The sequence below is a fragment of the Arachis ipaensis genome, chromosome B4, assembly GCF_059453495.1.
Source record: "Arachis ipaensis isolate K30076 ecotype BB chromosome B4, ASM5945349v1, whole genome shotgun sequence".
NCBI lineage: Eukaryota > Viridiplantae > Streptophyta > Magnoliopsida > Fabales > Fabaceae > Arachis > Arachis ipaensis.
The window spans coordinates 3,740,941-3,747,506 of NC_142439.1; positions in this window are offsets into that span (position 1 = coordinate 3,740,941).

The following is a 6,566-nucleotide window of genomic DNA, read 5'->3' on the forward strand; positions in this document are numbered from 1 at the left end:
AAATAAATAAAAATAAAAAATACAAAAAATGTAAATAAAAAATTATGAAAGACATGTATGGGGTTATAATTAGTATGAAGATTCAAAGTGGTGTGACAGAAGAATTTTCTATAAGAATAGGATTATATCAAGAATCATCCTTAAGTTTATATCTTTTCATATTAGTCTTGGAAGTATTCACAGAGCATATCCAAGAGCTTGTGTCATGGTGCATACTTTTTGTCGATGATATCGTCCTATGAGAGAGTTAAGAGAAGACCTAAATAAGAAGTTAGATTTATGGAGAGAAGTTCTAGAAGTGTATGGTTTGCGCATAAACTGTAGTAAGACGAAATATATAGAATATAAGTTTAGCCGCCGAACAGAAAACCCTAATACAGAGGTGAGGATTGGAGAAAACATCTTACGAAAAGTTAAAAGTTTTAAATATCTTGAGTGCATCATCCACGATAATGGAGAGATTAAACAGGATGTAAATTATAGGATCCAAGCAGGTTGGTCAAAATGGCAGAGTGTGTGGCAGAGTGTGTCTAGTTTTATCTGACAAAAAAAGTGCTTTTAAAATTTAAAGGTAAATTCTATCGCACTACTATCAGACCGACTATGTTTTATGGTACAGAGTATTGGGGGCCAAATGGGAGCACGAACATAAGTTAGTGTGGCAAAGATGAAGATGTTGAGATGGATGAGTGGTCATACGCGATTGGATAGAATAAGGAACGAAGATATAAGAGAGAGAGTTTGAGTAGCACCTATTGTAGAAAAGATGGTAGAATCACGTCTCAGGTAATTTGGACATGTGAGAAGAAGACCGACCGAGCACCCAATAAGGAGGGTGGATGAGATGGAAAATGGACAAGAGATGAAAGGCAAAGGAAGACCATCCATGAGGTGGTCAAACGAGATCTATATGTAAACGGTCTCTTGTAGACATAATATATAATAAAGCTCAATGTCGTCGTTTGATTCATGTAACCGATCCCACCTAGTGAGACAAGGCTTTGTTGTTGTTGTTTTGTTGTCATATAAAATTATGAATTAATTTGATAATTATGATATATTTGAATGTATTTATTAAGAAAATGTAGTAAATTTAAACTTATTTGAAAGAGCTTTTGCTAATTGGTACGAGAGATTAAAAAATAAGGAATAGTAAAGTCGTATGTAACATGTATAAGTAGACCAAATAATGTAGTAGTCAGAGTATTAACATGTATAAATTGTAAAATTTCAATATTTGTAATTAAAATTCTTTATAATTATTATTATTATTATTATTATAGTTTTAATGTGTATTTATTGTATTTAATTAGTATTTTATGTTTTAATTGAATAATAATATATTAGAAGTTTTTCTTCTAGTTTTTTAAAATCTTTTACTAAAAGATGATTGGTTGATTTTCAAGTTTTGTCAAGTAAGCAAAATTGATGATATGGCATTATTAGCAGAAAAAATATGGCTTAAACACAATATAAAAGAACTTAACCACTTAGGTATCAACCATAGTTGTCAGAAGTTAAAACTGAACCGATTAGATTATTGGTTCACTGATTTATTGGTTCAATCGATGAGTTACTGGTTGAACTGGTAAATCAGTCCTATGTAAATAAAAAATATAAAATAGTCAAAAACTTAAAATTAAAATTTAAAATACATATCTTCACTAATATTTTATCAAGTTTCAACAAATTATAATCAGCAAGTTATAATCCGATTATTATTAAATAAGTATATAAAATTTTAGTATTTTTTCATAATAAAAATTTTTTAATTTTATTTTTATATTAAAGTATTTTTATATTTATTATATTATTATATACTATATGTATTTATTAAAAATAATATTAATAAATAACACATAATCATATCATAAAAATCTAATTATATTATAATTAATAAAAATATTTAATATTTTTATTTATACATGTTTAATAATATTTTTATTAATAATTATAAATAATAAAAAATATAATTAATTTAAATATAATTGAGTATAAAATTAAAATAATATCTAAAAAGTTATTGTGCAGATTTACTATATAATTAAGGATTTAACTAACATATGCCTAAAGGCACATGATAAGCTTGACATTAATGAAAAATTTTAAATGTTTTCATTTAATGAATGTAAATGTATTGACAATTTAAATTTTTTTATATTTTCAATAAAAAATTTCTTAATTTGTAAACTTAACATGTGTCCACATGATATATAAATCCTATAATAATTAGCATATAAAATATTAAGAAATAACATAGTTCAGTGGCAAGAGGAGTATGCAGTAATAAAGAGGACCCAAACTCAAATAAATTGTAATACGCAATTTTATCGTTTTGAATGTCGTAATTTCAGTTCTCTTCAATACCTTCATAAAGTGGGGATGGGGATTGAAACTTTATTAATATTTCTTTTCTAAAATACTTTCAATCAAAATTTGAAAATCTAACACTACCCCAACTATTTAGGGGAATGGATCCTCTCCATCTTTTTTAATAATTGAGGGAGTAAAGTGTAATCTCTCACCATTAGTTTTATAAGTAGGACCAATAATAAATATGAGAGAGAAAACAATGGAGGGTTAAAGATCACACTTTACACTCTCAATTTTTTTTAACAATTGAGAGGATTCATTCCCACTATTTAAAGCCTTCTCCTTCATTCTTTCTCTGCACACTCACCTACTCAAATCGTGACCTCATTGTCGCCACCAGGATCAACCTGTCTTCATCGTCAGTGACTTCCTTTTTCTTCTCTTCTCCCTAATTCCCACGCTGCCAGTGTTTGCTTGCCTCTCGAATACTTCTTCATCCTCTTATTTCTGCATCTCGTGTCGATCGCCTTGACTTCGTCGTGCTTGTCGCTATCGGCACCCCCCTTTGCCATTTTGAAAGAGAAAATCATTACCTTTCATTACCATCGAAAAAAAGACATGTTTTTATTGTGAATTGTGAGTATCTTGTACAAATTGTGGGTACAGTTTGATATGGGTATGTGATGTTATTAATGCATTTATTTTCTTTTCTTTTTGGTTTGGGAAAATTCTCTTCAATTTTTTAGTGTGGTTAAATTGTTGGTTTTATTGAGATGTTTAGAATTTAAGCATGGATCTATGTTGAGGTTTTTTTTATTTAAATAAATATATAAAATTATTAATTCTCAAAATGCGCATAGATAAAATTGTTGATGAAAATGTTTACGATGGGAATTGCCCGCGAAGTGGAATTCGCCATCAATTTAGCCCATGCACCCACGAAATAGAGCTGATGTAGGTTAGGATCAAGTCAAAAACATCGGAAGTAGGTGTGGGTACCCAACTTAGCTGCATCGCCTGCGAATTGGAGGAGTTGTAGGTTGAGAATCCATGCTGCTTCTGGCACATGCAAAATGGCCACATCAACTATGTCACCCACAACATGGGCGCCTAGGCTGAGTTTATGGCGAATTTCACTTTACGGGCGGCTCCTGTGAATTGGCCATGCGCATTTTCATCAACAATTTTATTTATGCGCATTTTGAAAATTAATAATTTTTATATATTTATTTAAATAAAAAAACCTCTATGTTGATGTGTATGAATTTTCTTTGAACATGCTTTGTTTTAGTATTTGCTTATTTATGTTCTGGCCATGCCTTGATCTGGATTTGGATAAGGAAACACTCATATTTAGTTATGTTTGATTTGTTTGTTTGATTTGGAATTACTATATTATGAATTTGTATGAAGAAATTTGAAGAAAAGTGAAAAGAAGAAAGAGAGAAACAACAAGGAGTATTCAAGTAACTTTATTTGTTTTAGTCTTTGTATTTTTTTTAAACTAAATAGAATATTGAGACATAATATAACAACCCCAGTTTTTATTAAAAAAAAATATAAATCATGAGTTTAATTAATTAAAAAAAGTTTTCAGCATGTTCTGAAAATTGAAACGCGAAATCGAACTAAAAGCTCAATATTAAATAGTAAATAAGGAAAGCAGGTTTGTAACGCCTCACTTTAGTACGATCATGACGTGCTAAAAGTTAGGGTGTTACATTATGGTATCAGAGCAGTCCTTCCTGTAGAGCATTGGAAAATGGACTGATTATGCTTCACTGCATACTCTGAGTGTGTGTCATGCAATAGGACTTGTCCTAATGACAAGAGTTTAAATTTTAGATGCATGATTGTCTATTGATTAATGCTGTTAGTCGACTGTTGCATTCCTCATGGTATTAAGTCTGGCCAACTTAATACGAATAATTTATGTATATGGGAACACTAATGGGTTGTCATGGACAAAATAGAGTTAATAAGCAATGCGAATCACGGGATTTGGAGACGTTAGAAGTTTTAGGAGTTAGTTTCGTTTCAACGCATAATTCTTATCCGTGCCGATGTAAATCTTTTTCTTGATTGCTTGCAGTGGAATTCTTTGTTTCGAACTTTCTTCTTGGGATGTGTTTTGAATATCTTCTTGAGTATGTTTCTAGTTATTACTCGAACCTTTCGGAATATTCAACCTTAATGTTGTTTACCTATCATTATTATGTGCATCTTTGTTAGAGTCTAATCTTAAGAATCTTTCTAAATCTCTGCAGTAGACTACACCTTTTCTGTCATCTTCATGAGATATGATTTCTTTCACATTTGAAAAACTGAATATGCCAAACCGTTTTGTTTCTTTTCTTTGATGTTTTTGAAAGTGGACTTGAAATGAATCTTTTTCATCTTGTATCAATTTTCGAGGACGAAAATTTTGGTAAGGTGAGTAGAATATAACAACTCCAGTTTTTATAAAAAAAAATATAAATAATGAGTTTAATTAATTAAAAAAAAGTTTCCAGCATGTTCTGAAAATTGAAACGCGAAATCGAACTAAAGGCTCAATATTAAATAGTAAATAAGAAAAACATGTTAGTAACGCCTCACTTTGGTACGATCATGACGTGCTAAAAGTTAAGATGTTACACATAACTTAATTCTGTATAATTTACATTAAATATAATATTTAAATTTAATTTAGTCTCTGTCTCACAATCTCTATCTCTCAGTCTCAGCTTCTATTTCAAATGCAACCTTATTATTTTTATTATGCTCGATGTGCATGTGCATCACAAAAAGATAAGGCAAAGGATGTGATTTTCACTGCTATGGAATTTAAGAAATTGGAGGTACCAATTTCTATTTTGGTTATATGGTGGTGTCCAAAAATTATACTTACCGAATTATATTATTTAACTTGAAAAAAAAAATACAAATCAGACTTTTGATCGATGTTTTTGAAAAAAAAAAAAAGTAACATTGAAATTGAATTCTCTCTAATACTGAGCAACTTACCCAAAAATTAATTTACAAATGGAGTGAAAAAGTGTGTTATCCAATAATATTGGTGCATGGTGTGTTATTCATATATCTGGATCTGAACATGCAGAGATTTGCGAAACGCAGGTCACGTTTTGCATGAAGAAAAAAAAAAACAACTGTAAAACATAAGTTACGTTTGACATGGAGGAGAACAACTGCCAAAACATGTTCTATATCCCCTACATGCAGACAAGTTTGGCCATTTGACCACCTTGAGACTGCCCAAAACACAACCTGCATGTCCGACACGTGTTGTGGAAGATGGCTGAATAGGGTCTTTAAAAAGCAAAACGCAAGTGAGGTTGTTTCAAAGGTGAGGGTTCGTGGTTTTTAGAAGGTTTCAGTATTTTTGGGGTGAGGGTTTCAACGTTTTGTGTTGTAAGGGAGGGAGGGTTTGAGACTTTTGGTTGCAAGAAAGAGAGGAAGAAGAATAGCAGGAAGGAGAGAGAGTAGTTTAAGCGAATAAGGAATAAAATTAAGAGAAAAAAATGGTTTACGATTTTACATTACCTCAAAAACATATTATTGAGTATTTAGATCATCTTCAATGGATAAGTATTTTTTTATTTTTAACAAATAAATATATTTATTTATATACTATTTATTTGTGTTTAGTTGTTAGTTTTATTGGTATTTTTATTATTATTATTACTATTATTAGTGACATTATTATTATTATTAGTATTGTTATTATTATATTATTATTAGTGTTTTCATTATATATATTATTATCAATAGTATATTATTAATTTTTTGTAATACTGTTTATTATAAGAATAATAATTTTTTATTATCAATGTATTAATAAAAATATTTTAAGTAGTATAAACATATTTTTTATAAAACTGTTTATAATAACAATAATAATTTATTATTATTATTAATTATTATCAGTATTTTGTACTTATTATTATTTTTAATATATTATTTACTATTATTATTAATATATTAATATTATTAACAGATGATTATATTTAATAAAAAAACTGGTATGGCTATTAATATTTTTGTTATGATCATGAGTAGTATTATGATTAAGAATAATGAAATTATTATTATTATTATTATTATTATTATTATTATTATTATTATTATTATTATTATTATTATTATTATTATTAGTGTTTTCGTCGGGCTATGAGTGAGTATTATTATGATTAGTATATTATTAATTTTTTATAATATTTATGATAACAATAATAATTTATTCTTATATTAAT